The sequence below is a fragment of the Chiloscyllium plagiosum genome, unplaced genomic scaffold, assembly GCF_037043375.1.
Source record: "Chiloscyllium plagiosum isolate Xiang-an unplaced genomic scaffold, Cpla_swu_hap1 HiC_scaffold_30, whole genome shotgun sequence".
Lineage (NCBI taxonomy): Eukaryota > Metazoa > Chordata > Chondrichthyes > Orectolobiformes > Hemiscylliidae > Chiloscyllium > Chiloscyllium plagiosum.
Genome location: NW_028270168.1, coordinates 60,633,794 through 60,653,218, shown reverse-complemented (window position 1 = coordinate 60,653,218; position 19,425 = coordinate 60,633,794).

The window sequence follows — 19,425 nt, the reverse complement described above, 5'->3', positions numbered from 1 at the left end:
TATGGGTTGCTGAGGGAGGCAAGAGAGGAAATAGCTGGGGCCCTGACAGATATCTTTGTGGAATCCTTAAACAGGTGAGGTGCCAGAGGACTGGAGGGTTGTTCATGTTGTCCCCCTGTACATTCCAGGTAAGTACAGACCAGTCAGCCTGACGTTAGTGGTGGGAAGGTTGGAGAAGGTACTGAGGGATAGGATCTATTTATATTTAGAAAAGAATGGACTTATCAGTGAGAGGCAACATGGTTTTGTACAGGCGAGATCGTGCCTTTCCAACTTAATAGAGTTCTTCGTGGAAGTGACCAAGTTGTTAGATGAAGGAAGGGCTGTTGGTGTCATATGCATGGACTTTAGTAAGGCGTTTGATAAGGTTCCCCAAAGTAGGCTAAAGGAGAAAATGAAGTCATACGGTGTGCAGGATGTTCTAGCTGGGTGGATAAAGAACTGGTTGAACAACAGGAGACAGAGAGTAGTAGTTGAAGGGAGTTTCTCGAAATGGAGAAAGGTGACCAGTGATGTTCCACAGGGGTCAGTGCTGGGGCCACTGTTGTTTGTAATATACATAAATGATCTGGAAGAGGGCACTGTTGGTATGATCAGCAAGTTTGCAGATGACAAAGATTGGTGGAGTAGCAGAAAGCTTAAGGGACTGTCAAAGAATACAGGAGGATATAGATAGACTGGACAGTTGGGCAGCAAAGTGGCAGATGGAGTTCAATCCAGACAAATGTAAGGTAATGCATTTAGGAAAGTCTAATTCTAGAGCGAATTATACAATGAATGGAAGAGCCTTGGGAAAAGTTGATGGGCAGAGAGATCTGGGAGTGCAGGTCCATTGTACCCTGAAGGTTGCTGCACAGGTGGATAATGTGGTCAAGAAGGCATATGGTATACTTGCCTTCATTGGACGGGGTATTGAGTCCAAGAGCTGGCAGGTCATGTTAAAACTGTACAAGACATTGGTTCGGCCGCATTTAGAATACTGTGTACAGTTCTGGTCGCCGCATTACCAAAAGGATGTGGACACTTTGGAGAGGGTGCAGAGAAGGTTTACGAGGATGTTGCCTGGTATGGAAGGTGCTAGCTATGAAGAGAGGTTGAGTAGGTTAGGTTTATTTTCACTAGAAAGGAGATTGTGGAGGGAACCTGATTGAGGTTTATAAAATCATGAAGGGTATAGACAGGGTGGATAGAGATAAGGTTTTTCCCAGGGTGAAGGATTCAATCACGCTTCCAAGGTGAGAGGTGGAAAGTTTAAGGGAGAGACACGCAGGAAGTACCTCACACAGGGTGGTTGGCATTTGGAACGCGTTGCTGGCAGAGGTGGTAGAGGCAGGCACAGTAGATTCATTTAAGATGCATCAGGACAGATGCATGAGTAAGTGGGGAGCAGAGGGATACAGATGCTTAGGAATTGACCGACAGGTTTAGACAGTACATTTGGATCGGCTCAGGCTTGGAGGGCTGAAGGGCCTGTTCCTGGGCTGTAAATGTTTTGTTCTTTGAGTAGTAGGGGCGTGGAACGGCCTGCCATGCAACAGTAGTAGACTCAAACTTTAAGGGCATTTAAACAGTATTTGGATAAACGTATGGATATAGTGAGAGGCAGGAGCCGGGAGGAGGTGACGTTGGTGCGAGGTGATTGTCCGGAAGGCCAATAAGTATATTTAAACTTCTTACCTCAGGCCAGCGAGGGAGGAGCGAGCAAAGGACTTCTGGGAAAGGTAAGTAGAGCAGTTTATATTTGCGTGGTTGCGTTACCCGAGACACTACTCGGTAGTGTCTCTCACCCATCCTCCTCCTCTAATCTAAAAAAACGTTGTGGGAGCCAGATTGACAATGTGAGGTAACTAGTTTATTTCCTAATCTTTTTTTTTAGTAGTCACTTCGGGAGTTAGAATATTGGGAATGGAGTTTAGGGCAGTGGAATGTTTCTCCTGCAGAATGTGGGAGGTAAGGGTCACCACTAGTATCCCTGCTGACTACATCTGGGGGAAGTGCACCCAACTCCAGCTCCTCGAAAATTGCGATAGGGAGCTGGAGCTGGATGAACTTCGGATCATTCCGGAGGCAGAGGGGTTATTGACAGGACTTAGAGAGGTAGTCACTCCCCAGATAAAAGAAAAAGACATATGGGTGACAGTTAGGGGACAGAAAGGGAACCGGCAGGCAGTGCAGGGATCCCCTGTGGCCATTCCCCTCAACAATAAGTATACCATTTTGGATATGTTGGGGGTGATGACTTACCAGGGGAAAGCAGTGGGGCACCTGCTGCTCAGAAGGGAAGGGGGAAGAGGAGCAGAGCAGTAGTCATTGGGGACTCCATAGTTAGGGGGACAGATAGGAGGTTCTGTGGGGACGAGAGAGACTCACGGTTGGTGTGCTGCCTCCCGGGTGCCAGGGTCCGTGATGTCTCTGAGTGTGTTTTTGGGATCCTTCGGGGGGAGGGAGAGCAGCCCCAAGTCGTGGTCCATATTGGCACCAATGACATAGGTCGGAAGAGAGATGGGGATTTGAGGCAGAAATTCAGGGAGCTAGGACGGAAGCTTAGAGATAGGACAAACAGAGTTGTTTTCTCTGGTTTGCTGCCCGTGCCACGTGCTAGTGAGGTGAGGAATAGGGAGAGAAAGGAGTTGAACATGTGGCTACAGGGATGGTGCAGGAGGGAGGGTTTCGGGTTTTCGGATAATTGGAGCTCTTTCTGGGGTAGGTGGGACCTCTACAAGCAGGATGGTCTTCATCTAAGCCAGAGGGGTACCAATATCCTGGGTGGGAAATGCGATAAAGTTATTAAAGGTGGATTTAAACTAATACAGCAGCGGGATGGGAACCACAATTGTAGGACAGGTACAGAAGAGGATGAGAGTAGAGAGTTCCCAAATCAAGTATCTGACACTGGCAAGCGAGAACCTGGTTTGAAGTGTGTGTACTTCAACGCGAGGAGCATCTGAAATAAAGTGGGTGAACTGGCAGCGTGGGTTGGTACCTGGGACTTTGATGTTGTGGCCATTACGGAGACATGGATAGAGCAAGGACAGGAATGGCTCTTGCCGGTTCCGGGATTCAGATGTTTCAGTAAGAACAGAGAAGATGGTAAAAGAGGGGGAGGTGTGGCATTGTTGATCAGGGACAATATTACAGTTGTAGAAAGGATGTTTGGGGACTCATTAACTGAGGCAGTATGGGCTGAGGTTAGAAACAGGAAAGGAGAAGTCACCATGCTGGGAGTTTTCTATAGGCCTCTGAATAGTCCCAGAGATGTAGATGAAAGGATAGCAAAGATGATTCTCGATAGGAGTGAGAGAGGCAGGGTAGTTGTCACGGGGGACTTCATTTATCCAAATATTTACTGGGATCACTACAGTACGAGTATTGTAGATGGATCCGTTTTTGTCCCGTGTGCAGGAGGGCTTCCTGACACAGAATGTAGACAGGCCTACATGGGACGAAGCCACTTTAGATTTAGTACTGGGTAATGAGCCTGGCCAGGTTTGGAAGTAGGTGACAGCGATCTTTGGAGACAGCGATCACAATTCTGTCAGGTTTACTTTAGTGATGGAAAGGGATAGTGTACTCCACCGAGCAAGAGTTACAGCTGGGGGAAGGGAAATTACGATGCAATTAGGAAAGATTTAGGAAGCGTAGAATGGGGAAGGAAGCTGCAGGGGATGAACACATTAAAAATGTGGAGCTTATTCAAGGAAAAGCTCCTGTGTGTCCTAGATAAGTATGTACCTGTCAGGCAGAGAAGAAGATATAGAACGCGTGAGCCGTGGTTTACTAAGGAAGTGGAATCCCTGGTCAAGAGGAAGAAGAAGGCTTATGTTAGGACAAAATGTGAAACCTCAGGGCGCTTGAGGGTTACAAGGAAATCAGGAAAGACCGAAAAAGAGAGCTCAGAAGAGCCAGGAGGAGACATGAGAAGTTGTTGGTGGATAGGATCAGGGTAAACCCTAAGGCTTTCCATAGGTATGTCAGGAATAAAAGAATGATGAGAGTTAAATTAGGGCCAATCAAGGATAATAGTGGGAAATTGTGTGTGGAGTCAGAGGAGATAGGGGAAGCACTAAATAAATATTTTTCGGCAGTGTTCACTATAGAAAATAAAAATGTTAGCGAGGAAGATAGAGATACTTGCATCTAGACTAGAAGAGATTGAGGTTCACAAGGAAGAGGTATTAGAAATACTGCAGAGTGTGAAAACAGACAAGTCCCCTGGGCGGATGGGATCTATCCTGGGATCCTCTGTGAAGCAAGGGAAGAGATTGCCGAGCCTTTGGCATTGATCTTCAAATCATCATTGTCTACAGGAATAGTGCCTGAGGACTGGAGGATAGCAAATGTGGCTCCCTTGTTCAAAAAGGGTAGTAGAGACAACCCTGGTAATTACAGACCAGTGAGTCTCACTTCAGTTGTTGGTAAAATGTTGGAAAAGGTTATAAAAGAGATAGGATTTATAACCATCTGGAAAATAATAATCTGATCAGGGATAGTCAGCGCAGTTTTGTGAAGGGTAGGTCGTGCCTAACGAATCTTATTTTTTTTTTGACAAAGTGACCAAACAGGTAGATGAGAGTAAACCAGTTGATGTGGTGTATATGGATTTCAGCAAGGCGTTCGATAAGGTTCCCCACAGTAGGCTATTATACAAAATGTGGAGGAATGGGATTGTGGGAGACATAGCAGTTTGGATCAGGAATTGGCTTGCTGAAAGAAAACAGAGGGTTGTAGTTGATGGAACATGTTCATCTTGGTGTCCAGTTACTAGCGGCGTACTGCAAGGGTCGGTGTTGGGTCCACTGCTGTTTGTCATTTTTATAAATGATCTGGATGAGGGCTTAGAAGGGTGGGTTAGTAAATTTGTGAACGACACTAAGTGGAGTTGTGGATAGTGACGAAGGATGTAGTAGGTGCAGAGAGACATAGATAGGATGCAGAGCTGGGCTGAGAGGTGGCAAATGGAGTTTAATGTGGCCAAGTGTGAGGTGATACACTTTGGACGGAGTAAACGGAAAGCAAAGTACTGGGCTAATGGTAAGATTCTTAGGAGTGCAGATGAGCAGAGAGATCTCGGTGTTCATATACACAGATCCATGAAAATTGCCACCCAGATTGACAGGGTCGTTAAGAAGGCATACAGTGTTTTGGCCTTTATTAATAGAGGGATTAAGTTCTGGAACAATGAGGTTGTGCTGCAGCTGTATAAAGCTCTGGTGCGGCCACATTTGGAGTATTGTGTACAGTTCTGGTCACTACATTATAAGAAGGATGTGGAAGCTTTGGAAAGGGTGCAGAGGAGATTTACTCGGATGTTGCCTGGTATGGAAGGAAGACCTTATGAGGAAAGTCTGAGGGCCTTGAGGCTGTTCTCGTTAGAGAGAAGAAGGTTGAGAGGTGACTTAATAGAGACATACAAGATCATCAGAGGGTTAGATAGGGTGGACAGGGAGAGCCTTTTTCCAAGTATGGGGACGGCAAACACGAGGGGACACAACTTTAAAGTGAGGGGAGATAGATATAAGACAGATGTCAGTGGTAGATTCTTTACTCAGAGTAGTAAGGGTATGGAATGCTTTGCTTGCAACGGTAGTAGATTCGCCAAGTTTAAGTGCATTTTAGTCGTCATTGGACATGTATATGGACGTATATGGAATAATGTAGGTGGGATGGGCTTCAGATTGGTATGACAGGGCGGCGCAACATCGAGGGCTGAAGGGCCTGTACTGCGCTGTAATGTTCTATGTTCTAAAATGGAATAGTGTCGGTTCGGTGGGCTTCAGATTGTTACACCAACCTGTGGAACCATCAAGGGCCGAAGAGCCTGTACTGCACTGTAACGCTCTACATTCTGTAATTGACTAAAATGGGCTGAGTTGGGCATCCCCCAAGTTTCTGGAGCTCAGGGAGAACCCCTCCATGATACAGTACGTCTCCATGTTCAGGAAGGCTACAAGCCTAATGCCAAAAAGCATCCAAAACACTCCCTCAGCAAAGTCAGGAAAGAAAATGCAGACACAGACTCCGACTCTAACCCACAAAACCAGACCTGAGTGCGACTGACCCTACGTACTCATTTTCAGAGCCAAAGATGATGGGGTCCCTATCAAGTGACAAACAGGATCATTAATATTAACATCTAATTCATACTTGAAATACCACAGCTCTACCAGCAACTTTGCTTACCAGAGCTTATCAGTATTTATGACAAGCCTACTCTGTGCATCAAGTTGAGAACACTGGAAGGGTCAGGGAGGATACCGCTCACTAAAGCTATAGCTAATAGACCAAACTCTTGCTGGATGATGTCTGACTTATGCCAGTTATGGGGCTGCTTGCCCATGGATCCTTGAACGCAGGTTAATACCATAATTGAGAAGGCATAGAAGTCACTTGCGTTTATCAACCATGGTAGTGAGTATAAAGACCAGGGAGGCTCTATTGGAGCTGCCCAGGACTAGTTAGGCAACAGCTGGAGTGCTGTGTGCAGTTCTGGTCACCACACTATAGGAAGAAAGTGATTGACTGGAAGGAGTACACAGGACATCCACCAGGGTGTTTCCTGGATGGAGCATTTCAGCTATAAAGGAGGTTGGATAAGCTCAGGCTGTTTTCGTTGGAGTAGACAGAATGATCTATAGAGATCAAAGGTTGAGGGGCACAGACTGATAGAAAACAGCTTTCCCACTGAGTAGAACATAATGGCAGCACAGCAGCAGCTCGCAGCAGCCTCTCCTGATCTTGGGCTATTTAAAGTTCAGTTTTCTAAAGGCACAGGAGGAACAGGAACAGGAAACCTGGTGTTTGCAGATACTGTTACAGTCTGCAAACACTGCTCCAGTCCAGGATCCAGCCAAAAACAAACCCGAATGGAGAGCTGTTGAAGAAGTTACATGATCTTGGCTCGCTGCGGAGACCAGGCCTTCAGTCCTCAGCCTCGCCTGATGCCAGTGGCCGGGTGTTGAAACATCAGAAGCGGTGTACAAGGAAGGGGAAGCGGGGTAAGGCAGGCAGGAGTTCGTATTAGGCTAAAAGCAAACCCTAGCCGGCCAGCTCTCCCACCCATTCTGCTCTCCAGTGTCTGCTCCCTGGACAACAGGTTGGACTGCATCCATCTGAGGCAGGTTTCTCTGTGAGTTCAGAGACTGCTGCATCCTGGTTTTCATGGAAACATAGCTCAGTGACAGAGTTCCAGACACCGCCATCCAGCTAGACCGGCTCGCCTTGTTTCATGCTGACAGAAATGCAGCTCTGTGCAGTAAGGCTCGGGATGGGAGTCTGTGTCTACATCAACACAGAATGGTGCAAGGACTCTGCTCGTCTCCAGCTACTGCTCATCACTGGTGGAGTTTGATATTGTTAGATGCAGATCTTTGTATTTGCCACGGGAGTTTACTGCTGTCCTTATAGTCAGGGTGTATATTCCTCCCTGTGCCAATGCAAAGGAGGCACTGTGTGAACTGTATTGGGCTATTAGTGGACTGCAGAATACACACCCTGATGGACTGTTTATTTTTGCTGGAGATTTTAACCATATGAATCTCAAGACTATACTCCCTAAATTCCATCAGCATGTGCACTTTGCAACGAGAGTTGGGGGTGGGGGGGAAATACCCAGACCAGGGGATTCAGAACACAGCCAGGGTAACTGAAGAAGGTGGAGGAGTGTAAGTCAGTTGATCAGACTGTGTTAGTGAAGAAGATTCTGTTGGAGTGTGGCGGATTCCAAGCAGCAGACGTGTACTGGCTGCAGGATTTCCCCAGCGCTGGGTATTTCGATGTGACCTTCAGGAGCGTGAAGCAGTGAGAGCAGCTCCTGAAGGTATTCAAGGAGAAGGAGGGGAAGCCTCTGTTCTCCATCCTGTCTGCGGTGCCATTGATTGTGCTTCCTGCACAGAGGAGTCAGGTTGTTACAATCCAAATGTACAACCCCCCCACGTCCTGACCTTCCTGAGAGGGTACGTCCAGTTGGAAGGAGACAGCACTGATGTAGTGGAGCAATTCCGAATCTGGACCAGCAAGCGGCAGGTCAAGGTAACCCTGAGGGTGGACCCCCCAGTGGGAACATCCTCCACCCACCCTCCAGCTTCGCAATCGGAGGGAGCAGGGGCTACCTCACACATGCAGGGCAGCTTAAAGTGTGCCGCACCTGCGGGAGGTCAGGACACATGGCAGTGGGCTGTGAGATGACCATCTGCAGGAACTGTAAACAGGAGGGTCACCTGACCAAGGACTGTAAGGAGGTTAAGAATTGTGTGGAGAGGCAGGTCACATGTACAAGACCTGCCCAAGACGAAGGACTGCCACCAACACACAGATGGCTGGAGGAGGCATTGTGAGCCGTGGACCCCCAAAGACTAGCAGGTCCAACCAGACAGCAGGGAAACGGAGTCTGGGGGCACCCAGAAGGAAGCACAGGCTGAGGTGGAGCAGACAGCAGCCAGCGGAGAGGTACAGCAGCTGACCTAAGCTCCAGCTGGACAGACAGAGGCAATGGAGGAGGAGGGAACCAAGGAGGCAGAGGAGTAGATACCTGTGAAAAACAGGAAAAAGGAAAACCTAACAGGTCCCCAAAACCTCCCAAAGGGGGAAACAGCAGCTGCACGGGGAGGATACAGGCAGCTCTTCAGACGGTGAAGAGGGGCGCAATGAGGGTCATCACCAGAAGAAGAGATAGAGTGCCGCGGGGAGAAAGGAGGGTAGCACCCTTCCAACCAGGAAACGATGAACTCTCTGACGTAACTGGCAAAGCCCAGCACACACCCGGGAGGTACCCACATCTCCAGGTAACTTCTTGGCCTTTTGGCTAAAAAAAAGTGTCTGTTCTTATCAGGATGAGTGTCGAATTGCGAGTCAGAGCTAGTAGAGATCATCGCTGCATTGTGTTTGGATGTTGGAGGATCATTTGGTTATGCTGACCTGCTTTTGGTGGATCTTCATGCTGGCTTCGGCCTAACGCCAATTCAGGGACCACCCAACCTCAGAGCTATGGCCTCAACAGCTGCGCGCAGCCCTGGGCAGGGCGTTCTCAACACAGTCCGGGTATCTGTCAAGAAGGTGGAAGAGCGTACACCAGTCGATCGGACGGTGTTCGTCAAGAAGATTCTGCTCGAGTGCTGTCGGTTCGCCGCAGCAGACGTGTACAGCCTGCAGGATTTCCCTGGGGCAGGCTACTTCGATGTCACCTTCAGGAGAGTGAAGCAATGTGAGCAGCTCCTGAAGGTCTTCAAGGAGAAGGAAGGGGAGCCACTGTTCTCCATCTTGTGGGCAGTCCCATTGTGTGTGCTTCCTGCACAGAGGAGCAGGGTTGTTACAATCCACATGTACAACCCCCACGTCCCAGCAGCCGATGTCCTGACCTTCCTGAGAAGATACGTCCGGGTCGAGGGACAAAGCACCGATGTGGTTGACCCTTTCAGGATCTGGACCAGCAAACGACAGGTCAAGGTAACCCTGAGGGTGGACGCCAGCGGGAATATCCTCCACCCACCCTCCAGCTTTGCTATCGGAGGGAGCAGAAGGTACCTGACTTATGCAGGGCAGCCGAAAGTGTGCCGAACCTGTGGGAGGTCAGGCCACATGGCGGCGGACTGCAAGGTCACGATCTGTCGCAATTGCAAGAAGGAGGGCCACCCGACCAAAGACTGCAAGGAGGAAAAGAACTGCAATCTGTGCGGGGAGGCGGGCCACGTGTACAGGGCCTGCCCAAGACGACGGGCCGCCACCTACGCGCAGATGGCCGGAGGCGGGCCACAAAAGGACAGCAAGGCACCGCAAACCGGCAAGGGAATGGTGTCAGGAGGCACGCAACAGGAAGGACAGGCCGGAGCAGAGCAGATGACAGCTACCGGAGAGGTACAGCTGCCGAGCGAAGCTCCGACAGGACAGGAGGAGGAGGCGGAGAAGGGAAAGAAGGAGGCAGAGGAATGGACCGTGGTGAAAAACAGGAAGAGGAAAACCCACCCGGTCACCAAGACCTCCCAGAAAAAGGGGAAAAGGCAGCTGCAGGTGGAAGACACAGACAGCTCTTCGGAGGGTGAGGACGGAAGAAAGGAGGTTCGTCACCAAAAGAAGAGGCAGAGCGCTGCGAGGAGAAAGGAGAGCAGCAACTGCCAACCAAGGGACGAGCCTCCTGAGGAAATGGGAAACCACCACCCCCCACCAGGTGAAAGCCAGGAGGGCCCCACCGCCACACAGCTCCAGGTGACTGGGAGCAGTGACCCTCTGACAGCCCCGCTGTCAGATATAGAAACAGACAGCGTGGACCCAAATGGGCCGAGTGAGGAACTGGACAGCTACCTCAGCCCAGCGAGGGTCCAGAAGTTTGCGTACTGCACGGGGATGCAGACAGCTACCCCAGAGGGGCAGGACCAGCGACAATCGGACATGGGTAACCTTACAACCTGTTAACAAAACGGGGATAAAAATTGAAAGTATTAATGTGCGCAGCATAAAATCTGCTGCGCGATGTGTTTCAACACTGGCCTTCCTGGCCAACGTGAAAGCTGATGTCCTGTTTCTGCAGGAGTGTGGGATACCGCACCTCAGCAGTTACAGGAGATGGTCGAGCTTGTGGGCCCATGGGCCGTCAGTGTGGTCGGGGGGCAACGATAACCGCTCCTCGGGCCTGGGTATTCTGTTACGGGGAGGCAACTTCACCATCTCCGAGGTTAAGGAGGTGGTGGGCGGGCGCCTCCTCGTTGCTGATGTTACATACAGAAACGCTCCCGTGAGACTAATTAATGTGTACGCCCCAGTGGGTAAGAGTGAACGGTTGGCCGTCCTGCAGCAGCTTCCACTGTTGCTGGCTACGTCCAGGCCAGTCATTCTGGCCGGAGACTTCAACTGTATCATTGATGCAGATGGACGATCCGGCGGGGGGGACAGTAAACTGGACACCACGTCCAGAGCCCTGATGGACACGGTAAAAGATGCCAAGCTGCACGACGTCTTCATTACCCCTGCAGACGGAGCGCAGCGTAGATATACATGGTCACGGGCAGACGGGTCTATCTGCTCAAGGATAGATTACCTGTTTGTGTCCCGAACGCTCTTGGTCAGATCCACCGACGTCAAGCCAGTGTTCTTCTCTGACCACTGCCTCCTGCTGGCCGACTGTCACCTACAGGACGAGCAGCGGGCTGGTAAGGGAACGTGGAAGCTGAACACTAAGCTGTTGACCCCAGGAAACACTGAGAAGCTCAAGAGGGACGACGCAGGTTGGAGAACCGTGAAGCCCCTCCTTTGAGTCCCCAGCGGACTGGTGGGAAACAGTAAAAGGGAACATCAAGAGGTTCTTCATCCTCAAGGTGGTCAGGAGGTGAGAGAGAGACGGGGAAAACTGTCCCAGCTCCAGGAAAGTATGCAGAACCTGCTCCTGCTGCAGACGATGGGGGTGGATGTCACGGAGGACCTCAAGGAGGTGAAGGGCCAGCAAGCCTCGCTCTTTGCCTCGGAGGCCTCCAAGATAATCTTCCGGTCCAGGGTCTGCTCCGTGGAGCAGGACGAGACGTGCTCATGTTTCTTCTTCCAGAAGGTGCACAAAGAGAGCTCCGTGCTCAGCAGCCTGAAGGAAGAAGATGGCTCGGTAACGTCATCTCAGGCTGACATCATGAGGATCAGCAAATCCTTCTATGCCAGTCTGTATGACTCGAAGCCAACCACCAGCGCAGCCTCCCAGTCGTCCCTGTCCTCTATCACGGAGGTCTTAGACGACAGGACATGGGAGAGGCCAGACCAGCCACTATCTCTGGATGAGCTGACCAAGGCCCTCGAGTCCTTTGAAAAGAATAAAACTCTCGGAAGCGACGGCTTACTGGTCGAGCTCTATTCCGCTCTGTGGGACTTGATTGGCCAGGACCTGCTGGAGGTGTATGTCAGTATGCTTCTGGCAGGTACCATGAGTGAATCCATGAGGAAAGGCATCATCACCCTCATCTACAAACGGAAGGGGGAGAGGGAGGAACTCAGAAATTGGAGACCAATCTCACTATTAAACACAGACTACAAAATCTTGTCAAAGGTCATCGCCAACCGGGTCAGGTCTGCTCTGGGGTCAGTGATTCACCCTGACCAAATCTGTGCTGTACTGGGCAGGAAGATCGCTGAGAGTCTCGCACTCCTCAGGGATACGATTGTCTACGTGCAGGACAGGGGGGTGGACACCTGCCTCATCAGCCTGGACCAGGAGAAAGCCTTTGACAGGATATCGCATACATATATGAGGGATGTCCACTCCAAAATGTACTTTGGGGAGAGAATCTGCAATTGGATCAGATTGCTCTACACCAACATTGTCAGTGCAGTCTCAATCAATGGATGGGAATCAGATAGCTTCCCAGTCAGATCTGGAGTCAGGCAGGGCTGCCCTCTCTCTCCTGCCTTGTTTGTGTGTTGCATAGAGCCATTTGCCGAGTCCATCAGGAAGGATGCGTGTCTGAGAGGGGTGACTATTCCTGGCAGCGGGGGCCTGCAGGTTAAGGCCTCCCTGTACATGGATGACTTCGCCGTTTTCTGCTCGGATCAGCTGTCCGTGCACAGACTCATGTGCATCTGTGACCAGTTCGAGCTGGCCTTGGGGGCCAAGGTAAACCGAGGCAAAAGCGAGGCCATGCTCTTTGGGAACTGGGCCGACCAATCCTCGATCCCCTTCACCGTCAGGACTGACCACCTGAAGGTGCTAGGTATTTGGTTCGAGGGGGGAGGGGGGCGAGCTGGGGCGTGCGCCAAGACCTGGGAGGAGCGGATCGGGAAGGTGAGACAGAAACTGGGCAGATGGGAGCAACGGTCGCTCTCCATCGCGGGTAAAAACCTGGTCATCAGGTGTGAGGTACTCTCAGTATTGTTATACGTGCCACAGGTCTGGCCTATCCCCAGAACCTGTGCCGCCGCAGTCACCCGGGCCATCTTCCACTTCGTGTGGAGATCAAAGATGGACCGGGTCCGAAGAGATGTAATGTACAAAGACCGGTGCAATGGGGGAAAAAACACACCCAATGCCACCCTCACCCTGATGGCCACCTTTGTGTGTGGCTGCATCAAGCTGTGCGTGGATCCCCGGTACGCAAACACCAAGTGTCACTACGTACTGAAGTTCTACCTGTCCCCGGTGTTGCGAAGGATGGGCCTGGCCTCGTTGCCGCGGAATGCTCCGAGTAGTTGGACCGTTCGGTATCACCTGTCCTTCGTGGAGAGGTTTATGAAGAAAAACACCTTTGACCACAAGTCCATCAGGAAGTGGTCAGCACGTAGTGTCCTTGAGACCCTTCGGGAAAAGGAGAGGGCGGATCCTGTCGAGCGGTTCCCTGAGCAGACTGTCAAAGCCATTTGGCAGAATGCCTCATCGCCAGAACTTTCCAACAAGCACCAAGACATGGCTTGGCTGGTGGTGAGAAGGGCTCTGCCTGTGAGATCCTTTATGCACGCCCGGACTCTCAGCCGCACCGCACGCTGCCCTCGAAGCGGCTGCGGGGGGGACGAGACTGTCACACACCTCCTTCTGGAATGTGCCTATGCAGAGGAAGTCTGGAGAGGAATGCAGTGGTGTTTGTCGAGGTTCGTCCCGAGCAGCGCCGTGACGCGGGACTCCGTGCTCTACGGCCTGTTCCCCAGGACGCACACCGAGACGAACATCAACTGTGCCTGGAGGATCATCAACTCGGTGAAGGACCCTCTCTGGGTGGTCCGAAACCTGTTGATCCTCCAGCTGAAGGAGTTGACCCCGACCGATTGTTGCAGACTGGCACATTCCAAGGTCCAGGACTGTGTTGAGGGACGCGCTGACGCTTGGGGCAGCTGCTGCCAAGGCGCGGTGGGGAAAGACCACCGTGTAACATCTGCCTGCCTAAAGAAGAACAGGGGGCCACGTAGTCATTTGGGCTCTGCTGGCGCCTCAGCTAAAAATGTAATCGTACCGACCTCCTCACTCTCTCAGCAGAGCAGGTAAGGGCTGTTTGAAGGCTCGGTGACGTTTATTTAACGGCTTAAAAAAAACTTTCAAATTTAAATAGAGCGCGGTGCGGACCCGGAAGCTGGTGTAGCGCAAGCTTACCTGGGTAGGTTTTTTTCCCTATAAAAGTGCGCAGGAGAGGCTTGAAGTGTGTATACTTCAATACATGAAGTACACGGAATAAGGTAGGTGAACCTGCAGCGTGGGTTGGTACCTGGGACTTCGATGTTGTGGCTATTACGGAGACATGGGTAGAACAGGGACAGGATTGGCTGTTGCAGGTTCCAGGGTTTAAATGTTTTAGTAGGGTCAGAGGTGGGGGTAAAAGAGGGGGAGGTGTGGCATTGCTTGTCAAAGATAGTATTACAGCTGTGGAAAGGACGATGGATGAAGACTCGCCGTCTGAGGTAGTTTGGGCTGAGGTTAGGAATAGGAAAGGTGAGCTCACCTTGTTAGGAATTTTTTACAGGCCTCCTAATAGTCCTAGAAACGTAGAAGAAAGGATTGCGAGGATGATTCAAGAGAAGAGTGAAAGTAATAGGGTGGTTGTTATGGGGGACTTTAACTTTCCAGATATTGATTGGGAAAGCTATAGCTCGAGTTCGTTAGATGGGTCAGTGTTTGTCCAATGTGTGCAGGAGGGTTTCCTGACACAATATGTAGATAGGCCAACAAGAGGTGAGGCCATACTGGATTTGGTTCTGGGTAACAAACCAGGCCAGGTGTTAGAATTGGAGGTAGGTGAGCACTTTGGGGACAGTGACCACAATTCGGTGGCTTTTACTCTAGTGATGGAGAGGCATAAGTGTGCACTACAGGGCAAGAGTTATAGCTGGGGGCAGGGAAATTATGATGCGGTGAGGCACGACTTAGGATGCGTGGCTTGGAAAACTGGCTTCAAGGCAAGAGTGTAAATGATATGTGAAGCTTGTTCAAGGAGCAACTATTGAGTGTCCTTGATAAGTATGTACCTGTCAGGCAGGGAGGAAATGGTCGTGTGAGGGAGCCGTGGTTTAATAAGGAATTGGAATCCCTTGTTAAAGGGAAGAGGGCGGCCTATGTAAAGATGAGGCGTGAAGGTTCAATTGGGGCGATTGAGAATTATAAGGTAGCCAGGAAGGACCTGAAGAGAGAGCTAAGAGCAGCAAGGAGGGGACATGAAAAGTCCTTAGTTGGTAGGATTAGGGAAAACCCAAAGGCTTTCTATAGGTATGTCAGGAATAAAAGAATGACTAGGGTAGGAATAGGTCCAGTCAAGGATCGTAGTGGGAAGTTGCGTGGAGGCTGAAGAGATTGGGGAGGCACTGAATGAATACTTTTCGTCAGTATTTACTCAGGAACAGGGCATTGTTGTCAATGTGAGTACTGAGTCACAATTAATTAGAATGGACGGCTTTGAGGTATGTAGGGAAGAGGTGTTGGAAATTCTGGAAAGGGTGAAAATAGATAAGTCCCCTGGGCCTGATGGCATTTATCCTAGGATTCTCTGGGAAGCAAGGGAGGAGATTGCAGAGCCATTGGCCTTGATTTTTATGTCCTCGTTGTCTACAGGAGTAGTGCCAGAAGATTGGAGGCTAGCAAATGTGGTTCCCTTCTTCAAGAAGGGGAGTAGGGATAACCCTAGTGACTATAGGCCGGTGAGCCTCACTTCTGTAGTGGGCAAAGTCTTAGAGAGAATTGTAAGGGATAGGATTTATGAACATCTGGATAGGAATAATGTGATCAAGGATAGTCAGCATGGTTTTGTGAAGGGCAGGTCGTGCCTCACAAACCTTATTGAATTATTTGAGAAGGTGACTAAGGAGGTGGACGAGGGTAAAGCAGTAGATGTGGTGTATATGGATTTTAGTAAGGCGTTTGATAAGGTTCCCCATGGTAGACTACTGCAAAAAATACGGAGGTGTGGCATTGAGGGTGAGTTGGAGGTTTGGATTAGGAGTTGGCTGGCTGGAAGAAGACAGAGGGTAATAGTTGATGGCAAAGGTTCATCTTGGAGTGCCGTCACTAGCGGTGTTCTGCAAGGATCTGTTTTGGGACCATTGCTGTTTGTCATTTTTATAAATGACCTGGAGGAGGGGTTAGAAGGTTGGGTGAGCAAGTTTGTAGATGATACGAAAGTCAGTGGAGTTGTTGACAGTGAGGAAGGATGTGTCAGGTTACAGCAGGATATAGATAAGTTGCAGAGCTGGGCAGAAAGGTGGCAAATGGAGTTCAATGTAGGTAAATGTGAGGTGATTCACTTTGGTAAGAGTAACAAAAAGATGGGGTACTGGGCTAATGGTCGGATACTTGGTAGTGTGGATGAGCAGAGGGATCTTGGTGTCCATGTACACAGATCTCTGAAAGTTGCCACCCAGGTAAATAGTGCGGTGAAGAAGGCATATGGCGTACTGGCTTTTATTGGTAGAGGAATTGAGTTCCGGAGTCCTGAGGTCATGTTGCAGTTGTATAAGACTCTGGTGCGTCCGCATCTGGAGTATTGTGTGCAGTTTTGGTCACCATACTATAGGAAAGATGTGGAGGCACTGGAACGGGTGCAGAGGAGGTTTACCAGGATGTTGCCTGGTATGGTAGGAAGATCGTATGAGGAAAGGCTGAGGCACTTGGGGCTGTTTTCATTGGAGAAAAGAAGGTTTAGGGGTGACTTGATAGAGGTGTACAAGATGATTAGGGGTTTAGATAGGGTTGACCATGAGAACCTTTTTCCACGTATGGAGTCAGCTATTACGAGGGGGCATAGCTTTAAATTAAGGGGTGGTAGGTATAGGACAGATGTTAGGGGTAGGTTCTTTACTCAGCGAGTCGTGAGTTCATGGAATGCCCTGCCAGTAGCAGTGGTGGACTCTCCCTCTTTATGGGCATTTAAACGGGCATTGGATAGGCAAATGGAGGATAGTGGGCTGGTGTAGGTTAGGTGGGCTTGGATCGGCGCAACATCGAGGGCCAAAAGGTTCTCATGGTCAACCCTATCTAAACCCCTAATCATCTTGTACACCTCTATCAAGTCACCCCTAAACCTTCTTTTCTCCAATGAAAACAGCCCCAAGTGCCTGCTGTAACCTGTACTGCGCTGTATTTTTCTATGTTCTATGAATCGGTAATTGAATCAGACTGCTCTACACCAACATTGTCAGTGCAGTCTCAATCAATGGGTGGGAATCAGATAGCTTCCCAGTCAGACCTGGAGTCAGGCAGGGCTGCCCTCTCTCTCCTGCCTTGTTTATGTGCTGCATAGAGCCATTTGTCGAGCCCATCAGGAAGGATGCGTGTCTGAGAGGGGTGACTATTCCTGGCAGTGGGGGCCTGCAGGTTAAGGCCTCCCTGTACATGGAAGACGTTGCCATTTTCTGCTCGGATCAGCTGTCCGTGCACAGACTCATGTGCATATGTGACCAGTTCGAACGGGCCTCGGGGGCCAAGGTAAACCGAGGCAAGAGCGAGGCCATGCTCTTCGGGAACTGGGCCGACCAATCCTCGATCCCCTTCACCGTCAGGACTGACCACCTGAAGGTGCTGGGTATTTGGTTCGAGGGGGGAGGGGGGCGAGCTGGGGCGTGCGCCAAGACCTGGGAGGAGCGGATCAGGAAGGTGAGACAGAAACTGGGCAGATGGGAGCAACGGTCACTCTCCATCGCGGGTAAGAACCTGGTCATTAGGTGTGAGGTACTCTCAGTATTGTTATACGTGGCACAGGTCTGGCCTATCCCCAGAACCTGTGCTGCCGCAGTCACCCGGGCCATCTTCCACTTCGTGTGGAGATCAAAGATGGACCGGGTCCGAAGAGACACAATGTACAAAGACCAGTGCAATGGGGGAAAAAACACGCCCAATGCCACCCTCACCCTGATGGTCACCTTTGTGTGTGGCTGCATCAAGCTGTGCGTGGATCCCCGGTACGCAAACACCAAGTGTCACTATGTACTGAAGTTCTACCTGTCCCCGGTGTTGCGAAGGATGGGCCTGGCCTCGCTGCCGCGGAACGCTCCGAGTAGTTGGACCGTTCGGTATCACCTGTCCTTCGTGGAGAGGTTTATGAAGAAAAACACCTTTGACCACAAGTCCATCAGGAAGTGGTCAGCACGTAGTGTCCTTGAGACCCTTCGGGAAAAGGAGAGGGCGGATCCTGTCAAGCGGTTTCCTGACCAGACGGTCAAAGCCATTTGGCAGAATGCCTCATCGCCAGAACTTTCCAACAAGCACCAAGACATGGCTTGGCTGGTGGTGAGAAGGGCTCTGCCTGTGAGATCCTTTATGCACGCCCGGACTCTCTGCCGCATCGCACGCTGCCCTCGAAGCGGCTGCGGGGGGGACGAGACTGTCACACACCTCCTTCTGGAATGTGCCAATGCAGAAGAAGTCTGGAGAGGAATGCAGTGGTGTCTGTCGAAGTTCGTCCCGAGCAGCGCCGTGACGCGGGACTCCGTGCTCTACGGTCTGTTCCCCGGGACGCACACCGAGACGAACATCAACTGCACCTGGAGGATCATCAGCTCGGTGAAGGACGCTCTCTGGGTGATCCGAAACCTGTTGATCCTCCAGCTGAAGGAGTTGACCCCGACCGAGTGTTGCAGACTGGCACATTCCAAGGTCCAGGACTGTGTTGAGGGACGCGCTGAAGCTTGGGGCAGCTGCTGCCAAGGCGCAGTGGGGAAAGACCACTGTGTAACATCTGCCTGCCGAAAGAAGAACAGGGGGCCACGTAGTCATTTGGGCTCTGCTGGCGCCTCAGCTAAAAATGTAATCGTACCGACCTGTAAATAGGAATGGTTACTCGGTTTCGGTATGCAAACAAATGGAATGTTTACATATGTATGGCATGTCCAGTTGTATAGATCAAAGTAGTTATGAATAAAGTATATTTTTGAAATAACAAAAAGGATGTGTACTGCCTGTGCACAAGAATGGCATGACCAATTGTATAGAGATCCAAATAATTTTATGAATAAAGCATATTTTTGAAATTCAAAGAAGGATGTGTACTGCCTGCAGGACCTCCCTGGGGCAGGCTACTTTGACGTCACCTACAGGAGTGTGAAGCAATGCGAGCAGCTCCGCAAGGTCTTCAAAGAAAAAGGAAGGGGAGCCTCTGTTCTCCACCTTGTCGGCCGTCCTGTTGCGTGTGCTTCCTGCACAGTGGAGTCGAGTTGTTACGATTCATATGTACAACCTCTATGTTCCAGCAGCTGATGTCCTGACCTTCCTGGGAAGGTACGTGCAGGTCGAGGGAGAAAGCACCGATGTGGTTGACCCTTTCGGGATCTGGACTAGCAAATGGCAGGTCAGGGTAACCCTGAGGGTCGACGCCATCTTCCACCCACCCTCCAGCTTTGCTATCGGAGGGAGCAGAGGGTACCTGACGTACGCAGGGCAGCCGAAAGTGTGCCGAACCTGCGGGAGGTCAGGCCACATTTCGGCGGACTATAAGGTTACTATCTGTCGGAACTGCAAGCAGGAGGGTCACCCAACCAAGCAAAGAAGCCAAG